The sequence below is a fragment of the Lactuca sativa genome, chromosome 1, assembly GCF_002870075.4.
Source record: "Lactuca sativa cultivar Salinas chromosome 1, Lsat_Salinas_v11, whole genome shotgun sequence".
Taxonomy (NCBI): Eukaryota; Viridiplantae; Streptophyta; class Magnoliopsida; order Asterales; family Asteraceae; genus Lactuca; species Lactuca sativa.
Genome location: NC_056623.2, coordinates 196,152,709 through 196,165,265, shown reverse-complemented (window position 1 = coordinate 196,165,265; position 12,557 = coordinate 196,152,709).

Sequence of the window (12,557 nt, the reverse complement as noted above, 5' to 3'; positions counted from 1 at the left end):
TTCTCCTGAAGGTATCGCCGTGGAAAGGCGTCATCCGATTCAGGAAGCGGGGCAAGTTGGGCCCGCGATTCATTGGACCGTTCAGGGTCGTAGCCCGGGTGGGCAAGGTAGCATATAGGCTGGACCTGCCAGCCGAGCTTAGCCAGATCCACAGCATTTTCCATGTTTCTCAGTTGCGAAAGTGCCTAGTGGACGATTCTGCAGTAGTACCGTTGGAGGATATTCAGGTTGATGACAGCTTGAATTACATTGAGCGCCCAGTCGCAATCCTCGACAGGAAGTCGAAGGATTTGAGGAACAAGAAGGTCGAGCTAGTGAAGGTGCAATGGCAGCACCGCAAGGGTTCGGAATGGACTTGGGAGCCGGTAGATGAGATGATGGAGCATTATCCCGAGCTGTTTCAGGATCGAGCAGCAGACTACGAGGACGAAGTCTAAAATAAGTGGGGGAGATTTGTAGCACCCGGTTCTTGGTACGTAATGTTATTTGAGTATTTCCTTTCTTTTAGCCTTGGACTCGGCGAGTCATGGGTCCGACTCGCCGAGTGGATGCGGGACCCGGGACACATTTAAGTTGGTGACTCGGCGAGTCCATATCCTGGACTCGGCGAGTCACAGCTGCTGGATGAAACCCTAAGTTTCGGGGGTTTGCACCCTATTTAAAAGGCTTATCAGCCCCAAGCCGGCCCCCATTGACCCTTAAGCCCTGTATCTCTCGTTATAAGCTATTTCTTGTGAGTTTGAGGTTAGTGTGTGTGTGTTTGAAGGTTTTGGAAGGGGAAGGAAGTGGATCCAGAAGAAAGGAAGCCATCCAAGCGTTATTTGTGTTCTTCCAGCAGTCCCTTTGAGGTATAACTCGTTTTTCCCTTGATTCTATGCTTAAAACTTCATTTGGGTCCTTCTTGGTCAAATCCCCAAGCTTGTATGTGCTTTTTATGTCGTAATAAGGCGTTTGGCCTTTGGATCTAGTCAAGATTAAGCTCCAGGGGCTCAGATCTGTTAGCTTTTTGGCCCCATATTGCTTGTTAGCCCTAGATCTACCCTTTTGAGACATTTTGAGCCCTAAAATCCATATTGGTGAATACCCACACGTAAAGTTGGAAACTTTACGTGTGATTCGTGTCCTAGAAGTCCAGATCTATGAATGGCATGGACTGGAATCGAGCAAATCGGTATATTTTAGGAGTGCATGGCAACGACTCGGCGAGTCGTTCATATGACTCGGCGAGGCTATTCGCGAGTCTCCGAGTTGTCCCCTTTTTCGTAGTGTCGAGTGGCCAGTGAGTCACGGGGTGTGACTCAGTGGGTCGGAAGCTTAACCCATCTATGGAGGTACTCGGCGAGTCAATGCCCTGACTCGGCGAGTTCAAGGCAATCTCCTTAGATCAAGAACAGACTCGACGAGTTGTTCATACAACTCGGCGAGTCTTAGCATGAGTGTTCTTCGGATGAAGATGGACTCGACGAGTTGTTCATACAACTCGGCGAGTAGGATGAAGGACTTGAATATTGGTCATGAAGGCGAACCCGTCGAGTCGTCGCCCAACTCGACGGGTAGGATCTGGATTCAGGGCAGTCGTTTGCATAGGGACTCGGCGAGTCGGAAAGCCAACTCGGCGAGTCGAGGTCAACTGAAAGTTGACTCTGACTTTGACTTAGGGCAAAGTCAGGGGTAAAATGGTCATTTTACCAAAGGTCAGTGAGCAGTGTTTGATTGAGTATATTGTGGGAATTGCAGCCGGAGGGTTTCCGGAGCAGCAGCAGCAGTAGTAGGTGATCAGTTCCCACACAGACCAGCAGCTATTTCGAGGTGAGTTTCCTTTCTAGTAGGAACGGGTCTAAGGCACCAAGACCGACCCGTGTAGACGAGATGCTAGTACTAGAGTGTGGGCCGAGCCCGTATCTCTGGGTTTAGTCAAGTATGATATATGTGTTAATATGATAGAATTGCTTATACTTGTTGTCTGTGTGATACTTGTATGTTATGGGATAGCGGTTGAATGTGGGTAGGGCCCGTATCTCTCCGAGGTTGGAGTGTGGGCTAGGCCCGTATCTCCCGGCTAGCGAAGTGTGGGCAGGGCCCGTATCTTCCCGAGTGTGGGCAAGGCCCGTATCTCCCGGCTAGCGAAGTGTGGGCAGGGCCCGTATCTTCCCGAGTGTGGGCAAGGCCCGTAACTCGTAGCTGTACAGTGGTTGTTATATGTTGCATGGTATGTGGTATTATGGGGGAAACTCACTAAGCTTTGTGCTTACAGTTTCAGTTTTGGTTTCAGGTACCTCCTCAGCTGGGGGAAAGGAGCCGGCGCGGTAGCGGCACGTCACACACACACACTCTCCGGTTTCTGCATTTACGAGCTTCACTGGGATTTGTACTCTGATATTTTGATGGAATGTATGAATTGACTTTTGGACAATGTTTTAACTTTTAATATTTTCTAAAAGTAATGCTCTTTTAAAATGAAATTTTTGGACATGAAAATTGGGTCGTTACACAACCGAAGCGCAAGCTTGTCATTCCCTCTTCTTCAAGTGATTCTGAGGGCGAGAGTTCGGATTCTGATGGCTCTCAAGGAGGCGAAACCCCTCAACGAGGCAACACACCACCTCGGTCCCCTACCCCAGAGATGGAACTTCATAATTCACCAGTTCCTTCACCTCCTCCCACCCTTCCTACTTCCATTCCGACCATAATCCCCACTACCACTATTCCACCAACATCTTTCCCTATACCACCACCCATTTTCACAACTGCAACCGAAACACCACCAGTAACCGAAACCCCTCCTGTAACCGAACCACCACAAACCAAAACCCATACAACTGAACCTACCCATACTCAACCACCACCCAAATTTAACCCCACACCCACTCAACCTGAACCTACCAAACCCACAACACCCCCAGCTTCACCACCCCCTCCATCTCCACAAAATGCCTCTGATGGCGACAACCCTTACCTTGGCGGTGAACACATGAACTTTGATTCGGTCTACTATAGTCCGTTTCAAGTTCAGAATGATGAGGAGGATGATGCTCCAGTGACAAAGAAGCATCTTAAAGAGCTCAACGAGAAGGTTGATCTACTTCTCGCCTCCTCTTCCAACCAGCAGTCCTCTCTCTCTGAAGCTGCGCTTCAGAAAATTGTTGATGCCTTCTCCAGGGCTCAACATGATTCAGTGGCCTCAACAACTGCTGCTATTGACGCCTCAACCAGAGCCTGTGAGGCTGCGACCGAAAAAGTCGATAAACTATTCTCCGACGCTTCTGTCCTGTTGAAGTCCTTGCAGGAAAGCACCGATGCCACAAATACAACTTTGGAACCGATTGTTCAGCAATTGGCCAAGTTTGTCTCAACGGAGTTGACTTCGTTCGCTACCCTTCGCCAAAACATAAGCGACGACAACTCGGCTCTTCGTGCCTCCATCGATGCTCGCCTCGCTAAGTTACAGGAGGATCTCGCAGCCGAGAATTCATCGATGGACGTTCTGGCGAGCAAAACAACCGCCCTCAATGTCAAGAGCACGCAACTTGCCAACTCATAACAACAACTTGAAGCTCTTCGATCCGAAAGGGAGGTGATTAAAACTTGTGTTTTGGATGTCAACGCTGCATTATCCAACATCCTAGAAGCACACGATCCTATTCTAAACCATTCGGTGAGGCGAACCCTCGCTGAAAAGCTCTCTCCGGCCATGGACCTTCTCAGCAAAATCGAAGGCCTACCTAGTTTCGTGTCCATTCCGAAACAAGGGGGAGAAGAGAAGAAGAACGGATCGAAACCACCTCCTTCCTCCAAAGCTACTCACACAACCGAACCACCTCCGACTGGTCAAGCTTCTGGTTCGGGTGTGAAGGACAAAGGGAAAAACATAGCTGAGGAAGAAGATGAAGATGAAGATGAAGACAGGGAGACCATTGCGGACATGTTGAAACGAAAGAACAGTCGCAATGTGGATGAAGATGTAAATCGTGTGGCGCGAGAGGCTGAAGAAGCCGAACGCAAGCAAAAGGAAGCCCACGATCTCCTTGAGAGTAGGAAGACTCTCTTCCCTGCATGGACTCGGGAGCGAATGATCAAAGAGGCCATAGATACTCCCAGCATCTTATGGCTCGAGCCGGTTATCTCGTTCGACTGCAATAATATTGTCGACTCGCAGTTCGACATGCCGCTGACTCGAAAGGCGTTTATCTTCCACGCCTTCTCAAACATCTTTGAAGTCCCTCATCCGAACGCTGAGCTTGACAGGGAGCTCATTGACTTCTATCTGGCGGCTGCTCGTCCTCAATACCTTACTTGGAGCGCCCAGAAGATTGTAAACGTTCGGGTTCTGAAGCCTTACACCGAAGGTCGTTTTATAAACGTTCGGTTCAAGTTGATTCGGGGATCTGCAAGAACTGCTCATCTTATCTCCCTGGCAGATCTACCGAACTTAAATCCTCATGATTGGATTGTCCTGTATAATATCCTTTTGACTAATGAAGCCGAATATGGTCCCATTATAGACCATATCAAAAGGATGTTATCCTGCTACATCATGGTGGTTGCCCTAATGGATCAGGAGGTCGCCACAGTCTTCAAGAAGAAACCGAAGATTGCTCCTGTGGGATCGGCCAGTGATCTCAACCAAATGCAAATGGGCAAGATCGACCCGAGGCGCAACTCGGTTATGTTCACTAGAGTAGAAGGACAGAAATGTCTCTTTGCTTTAGCTGACAAACACCTTTACACCACTCGGTGTAAAGAGAATTTGGCTGATGACATCAAGTACTTCAACGACATGATCCAATGGTACATCCGGTTTAGACAGACCATTCTCTCTATCACCAAATGTCTGTTTAGCACCGTGAAGAAGAAGGTACCTGCTTCAGCTGCTGGCCCAAGTAACAAGTGAAGGTCTCGCTCCAAATTGACGCAAAGGGGGAGATTGTTGGGCTGAAGATTATTTTGAAGATTGCGTCTTTTGGGCTCGATAGTTTAGTTATTTTGTATTCTGGTTTGGGCCTGTCCAACCGAGAGCCCATTATGTTTAATATAAAAGTATATGCTTGCATGCATATTAAAAAAAAAAGGATTGATAACGATTTTAGCGATTCATCTAGAGGATAACGATAGCATTACAGGTTTCTTTAATCGTTCTTGTAACCTACCAATCCTCTACAGTTGATGTTCTTAATCGAGCTCTTCTGAGGATTTTGTTTAATCATTCGACATGTTTGATTCAATCTTGTTTCGTTCTTATTTTCGTGTTCTTATAGTTTTATATTTACATACTTGTTCAAGATCTAATCGATCTTCATAGATTAACGGTTTTTAATCTCATCAAATCTCAATATAAGCTCTTTAGAATGATTATAACCTCAATCTAAGCTTTTCATAATTGAAATGAAGTATAATTTCCTCTCCCTTAATTATAGCAAAACAACTTTTTCAACCCCTGCAACCTCACGAATTGAAACTTTTGTTTTCTATAATTAACATTGCTAACTTGCAATACTTATCATAATTATCATGCTCCCACTAACATGATAACTATTAGCATAACACTTATACTCCCACTAGCATTGACATGTACTCAGAAATCAGTTATTGACTTTTTTTTTTACCAAAGTTCAATTTTTTGATACTAGATTGCTTTGATAAGACTTTATCAAAATCATACACCTTATCTTAGATAGCTCACAGGTGTGTCTAAACAATTTCAGAACTATGAAAAGGGATTCCGTAATCATAGTCTTAATTGTTTAGACCTTTTCTATTTCTCATAAGTCCATGTTAGTGTGCCTACTAACAACTTTGAGAATGCAAGGATTACTATCTACTTAGAAATCTACTTAGTGGAAGCGTTTCCTCACCATCATTTTCATGAATCGGAGAGAAACCTTATGACACTTAGATTTTTATGGTATATGAGTTCCTACCCATATGAATTTGTCAAAACCATAATCACAAGACAAGGTTAGTGACAAATCTAAACTCATACGGATTGAACTTGTGCAATCTTAAGTTCTTGCCATTTGGCAGCATAAGGGCCTGCCATAGCTTCCAAGTAGCTGTGCAACCAAATGAGGACTCTAAGAACTCATATGCAAAGCCAACTTTAACTGGAATGGGCACAGAATATGTCAACACGATAGGTTATAAACCTCAAGTCGTGTGCTTGTGAAGAACCTCGGGTTTTATTCTTGATTAGTTCTTGAGACTTTCAAGACCTTTAAGACTCCCACTGTCCTCTTGACATATAAGACTCCCTTGTCAAATATTCAAGGGATAGTGCAGATTCTCTATCAAGACAAACACTTCACATAATTGGCCTAAGTTGGTCTTTGTTTTATCCAAAACATCAGAACTTACCAACTTCAAATGTACAAGAGTAGGACACTTTTACTCTTACATTTGACACGTGTTTTTAAACCTTTCTTTAAGATATGTCACTCAAGTTACAGTCTTAGAGTATAACTCTAAGAATGGATTTGGAACGAAGTATGACTCATCTTCTTGATTTGACCACTTCAACAATTCCCAACTCCTCTTCTTAGCTATCAGAATGCACTTAGAGGATGAATTGTGATAAGGTCTCTTAATCATTAAGATGATCATATAACATGATACTAAAGTACTCTCCCATCTTTTCAGATTTGAGAAACGTTTATCCTTTTGCCTAATTTGATTCTTCTCATTCGTTCTGCCATACATCGAAAATTTTCCAATACTTTAGAATTATACTTAGACTTATAAGTATAACCATATTTACTAAACTTTAGTAAATCATGACGAATAGTCTTATCGACTATTTGTGGTGGGCTTGATCAGTGCACAAGAATGTGTACTCGATCCCTTAGTCCTTTACTTGACTCACACATCCATGTGAACAAGTAATTAGTCTTAATTTTCCAATGCTTGAAATTCTCATTCGTCATACTATACAATTTGCATGATTCCAAGTTTCGGTCCAATTGAAACTTGGGTGATGCGAAATTTCCTTTATTTGGTAAATTTAGACACTACCACAAATGAATGAATCAAAACCATTTTGCATTATTGCCATCGATGGAATCATATAAACAACAATTTCTTTCACAAATGCCATTGTAAGGATACTTAAAATAAATAAAATCAAAAATTTCCTTTTATTTTAAAAACTTTGCGGAAAAACTTATCCTTACAATCCATATGAGAACCTTGTTGTTATATATTCCTAAGCAATGTGTCATTACTCCTGAGTAACAGCTTCAAAATTCTGATGCGATTGAAGTCGATCTTCGCGATCAGAAGCAGCATATACTTTCCTTAAGCTTTCTCTCCTTTTTTTTCTTTGATTCTTATAACATCACCATGTGACTCAGTCACATTATGTAATAAGAATCTCTAAATAGGAGCTTAACAAAGTTAGACAATGGACTTTACCTGAAGCAGAGTCAAACTTATTGACTTTAACATCCTTAGGTAAATTTGGCAACTTTGTAACCAATGCCCCTTCCTTTGGCAATTTAACATATGGGCTCTTTGATAATGGTACATGGGACTATCACAGACTTAGCATTTGTCTTTACCATTTGGTCAACCGAGTTGACTATGGCCGATCCCTTTCTATTGGGAAGAGAATGATTTTCTGGATTTCCTGTGTCTCCATTGTCAATGTCCATAAAGTTTTGGGAATTCGATCTTCTAATCAAATTTGCTTTACTAGCCTTCCAAATCATTGATGATTCAGCAGTACTAAGAAAATAAATAAGATCATTAAGGGTCTTGTCATAGTCTGTTTCATAGGAGTCCCAAAGGAACTTGATATGTGACTTAGAAAGTGATTGAACATCCAACTTTCTCAAGACTTTGACACCCAAATCTCCCGGCTTGTCAATATGTGACTTTATCTTCAAGATGTGATCACACGTAGACCTTGCATTGCCAATAGGGCTTGAGTGACCTTGAACTTGTGGGTTAGGAAGAATAATTGGAGGAGGTGGAGGAAGTGAAGTTCCAAGAGATTTGGGATGATCATAGATTTCTGAACTAGACATCTTTTGGGAGATATTCAAGTTTAGTTGATTTAAATTCCTTAATATGACACCCAATATGAAATATTAAGGCTAGGACCCAACAAACTATTTTTTAACTTAGTAGAGGGATGTCGTAATCCAAGCTATAAAATATTTGAAGGTAGGTGAATGACGATTCACCGATTTCCACCAAGATAAACGGAATGTATTATTAGGTTTTAATTGGTTTTCAAAACTCCTATATCTTTGAGATTCATTGAACTGTTCAATGGCATGTTTCAGTATCGAGTGTGCCCTTCAGGTTTTGTGACTGGGATGCCGAGGATCACAAAACAAGGTGTGAAGTAACCATGCAAATTACTTGGTACTCTTAAATGTTTATCACCCAACCGATGTGCCGGTAAACCACAGACACTCCACCGGCCTATGATTAAACTTTAAGAAACCCTTTGCCTACCTTGTTAAATCAAGCCAGTGTGCCGGTAAACCACACACGCTCCACCAACCGACCTAAGCAAAGTGCCAAGTGTAATTTCATGGGTTAGCAGCTTATTCACATTTTCCTAAGTAACTAAGATTGGGAATTTATAAAAGGTTTAGTTACTTAGTATTTATCATTAATACTTTTAATGAAGGGAGAACTTATAGTCTTTGTCCTACCCGTTCGGCAAACGACCCTCCACCAGTCAAGGAAGCGGTAGGTGAGAGTGGGCACCCATTAAACTGCCATTTTATAGGCAGTAACCTTATACCCCCCATATAGGCCGACTTCGTCAATGAGGCGTACTAACGGTAAGACTGACTTTTACTCTTATATATATATATATATATATATATATATATATATATATATATATATATATATATATATTATGGACTTATAATATTATAAAATATAAGGATTGAATTTTAACTTTTAAAATCCTAAGGGATTAACTTGGAATTAAAGTATTCATTAGAGAAAACTTGTTCAAATTCCAAAACTTGAGGGCAAGTTTTGAAACTACTCAAAACTAATTAATTCCATAACTAATTAATAAAAAAAATAACTTTTTTTTTATTGTAACTTATGGAACTAATTAAGGTTACATTTTTTTTATTATTATTTAATGAAGAGACTCTTGAACCTCTATAACTTGAGGACAAGTTATGGAGTCATAAAACCATTTAATTAGAACTAGACTCTTCATTTTTGTAACCTTTGCCAACTTTTATGAGTTTTATGATTCTTAAATGTGACTCTTCATGTAACTTGAGGACAAGTTACACAAACACATTTTAGAATCAATTCTTAGATTAAAATGGATTGAAAACAACTATTTCATACAACTTTTCTATTAATCTAAGAACCTCATAAGAACAAGATAATTCAAATCATCAATCTTCAAGAAATTAGCATGAACATACAAACTAATACAAATATTGAAATTATGACAATTATCTTAGAAATTTGAAAGCAGTCTTCAACCAAGACTCTACTGTTTTGAAAGCAGTCTTCTACCAAGACTCTACTGTTCCTTTGTCAAATGTAAAGTACATTCTCCCTAGTTTATAACCTACCTTGATTAGAGAATAGATCAACCTTCAAGTGTTACCGACACTTTATGAAAGTAATGGGAGAAAGTGAGTACCCTGATGTCGTTTATAATGACATACGGAGGTACTATCAACCTAAAAACATATGTGTGTTTTATTACGGTCATAATGTGAAACCTAGAACCCCTACTAACTCGCTCTCATGTATGGAGATTGAGGGAACCAAACACGACCCGAGCAAATCCATGCAAGCCGTGTAATTCACATTAAAGTTAGATCCTGTCTGCGTGTTGTCATGCTATAGCAAATTATCTTTTTAGTTATGTTCTGTTTTGTTTTGTTCTGTTCTGTTCTGTTATGTTATGTTCTGTTCTGTGTGTGCTTGATTGTACTAGAAGTAATGAATAGCATTCTCCTAAACTATACCTATAATAGTTTACTAATGCTCTAACTGGACTGTTACTGAAAAGACTCATTTATCTACAAAGTGATGCTTATACTTTAAAATGGAGTTTTGTATAACTATAAAGTAACATAACCTTTAGAAGAGTTTTGAAATGTTTTAACAACTTATAAATAACATAAGTAACATTTTGAAAGGATGTTTAACAAAAAATAATTACACAATTATCATTGTGTTCAACTTGTATTCCCCCCCTTAAAACAATTAAAATAGTTAAAAGATTCATTACGGGGTATGAACTCACCTGATGTGGGTGACTCAAACGGGTATGCGCGTACGGATGAGAAGTTCCACAAATGAAGTTCCGAGACACAATAAGTCCTAAATGATATTTAAGGACACATAATGACATGAATATAGTGTTTATAAGCAACTATATGAAAGGAAACACCTTCCGGGACTAGGAAACACCTTAACCAAGTGTTGGACTCACATGTGATTCAACCTAGGAGGGTATAAAGGCACTTAAATGAGTTTACTACCATGAGTTCACGGCCCAAGGGAGTTTACAGCCGTAAACTCATGGTTACTCATGGGTTATTGCTAGTTTGAGGTCCAGGGAATTATTTAGGGACATTAGCTCTACCCTAGGGTGAGAAATACCACCTTCTTTGGAGTTTTTGAGGTGTTCACGGCCCAAATGAGTTTACTACCATAAAATCATGGCCAAATATTCTTATGAGGGTCCTAAAGGTCATAAAGAAGCATTCTAAATTCATGCCTAAGCCCTTGGAAGTGTTTGTGACATCAAAACACCTCTATTTTGAGTTTACGGCCCAAAGACGATTTTGGCTGGAGCTTGTGGCCGTAAACACTTATGGAAGATGATATTTTGGTTGTTTTGGGTCCTAAACACATCTAGGTAAAGTTCTATGCTTGTCTCTTGGGCTATGGAAGGCATTTAGGGCATTTTGGCACTCTAAAATGGAGTTCACAGCCCAAGGACTTCCTTGGCCGTGAACTCACTTTTGGTCCTTGATTTTAATTGATTTTGATGCCTAAACATGTCAAGGTTTGTCCCATGTTTGGTTTCCAAGGTCTAGGGGTCATTGGTCACACTTTGTCCCTTGAAATGGAGTTTACTCCCCAAGGTGTTCTTGGGCGGTAAACTCCCAAATCTTGTTGTTTTGGCTTGATTTTCATGTTATTAAGGCATATAACACACATATATACACTCTAGGTTGAAGTACTCACAGTTGGGGGTGATCGGGTGAAGATCCTTGAGAGAGAAAATTTTTTCTCTAGCTAGAAATGTAACAAATGAATCCAAAATGGCTAAATTTTCTTTATATAGCCTTGAGGGTTTTTGGTCCGAATACCATTTTTGGACTGTAATATTCCAAACTCTTGAAGGTTTGGGCACTTATTGCAACATATTAAACCCTAGTGTATCCTCTCTCCTGATATCCTTTGGAGCACTAACCTTAAAACCCTCAGACTTATTCCAAAAGTTTGATAGTTAGTTGATACAGATTTGACTTCAATTGAAGTGGAAATTTTTGGGTTGTCACATCATCCCCCCGTTAGAATGAATTTCTTCCCGAAATTAGCTCTCTTAGCATTACTACTGGGGTTGCACTCCTCTGATTTGCGGAATACTCACTCGTAGACCTGGCAACTTGCCCTAGTGTTCTTGATAGGATTCATACTTGGTCCATCTATCATTACCTCGTGTATACAAGCCGTATATAATTAGGATTAGTAGGACTGTCGGATGTGCAACTCCGTTCTAGGTCCACAACTCAACGGAGAATAGGAGATATGGCAGAAACACACATACTAGATCTGCGTAATCATACTCATATACCACCCTCGCGTATACACTAAATAATAATAGGGGGCTGTATTCGTCCTTAGCCTCTGTGCTAGAACTTGGTATGCTGGACGAGTCGTATGTCGTGATGGTCTGCGGACGTCTGTCGATAAGGCTTCGAAGGACAGAGCACTCTTCGCACGAGTACTTCGGGGTTTGCAATGCGAAAGATAAAGTTTAGGTTTAGGTCGGACCTTTTATATGAATGACGAAAGTTTCGAGAACTTGCCGATCGAGGCAATAGAAACATATGAACTCAGTATGGTGAGGACCACGCCAACTCATGACGAAAGGAAAACAACAGACTCTATACTGAACAAAGTTTTGGTCAAATGAAAGAAACGTCTGATAAATGACGATGTATCCCTGGTATGATTTGTATTGTACTTCTAGTATGTTCAACAATGTACTTGTAACTGATCTCGAGTTTCCTGTTTTCTATTTTGAAATCAACACTCCTATGTATCGTACCGCTATGTGCACATACATACAAATAAAAGTGCTTTAATAACTTACGGGATACTTTTATACCATGATCCCCCATGGTACCACTACCATCGCCCGTCATATACAAGTTGCGAGTACTTAAGATGAGCCAGGCAGTCGACTGAGCATCTCTGCCTCAAATCCTCAACCAATTAAGGAAGGAGACCTAAGCGGAGTCACTCACTCTAAGTCTGCAACCTCTCAGTTGCGCACAACCCTCATGTATATGGTGAGCCATAATAGCTTCTCTAAGGGATCCTTT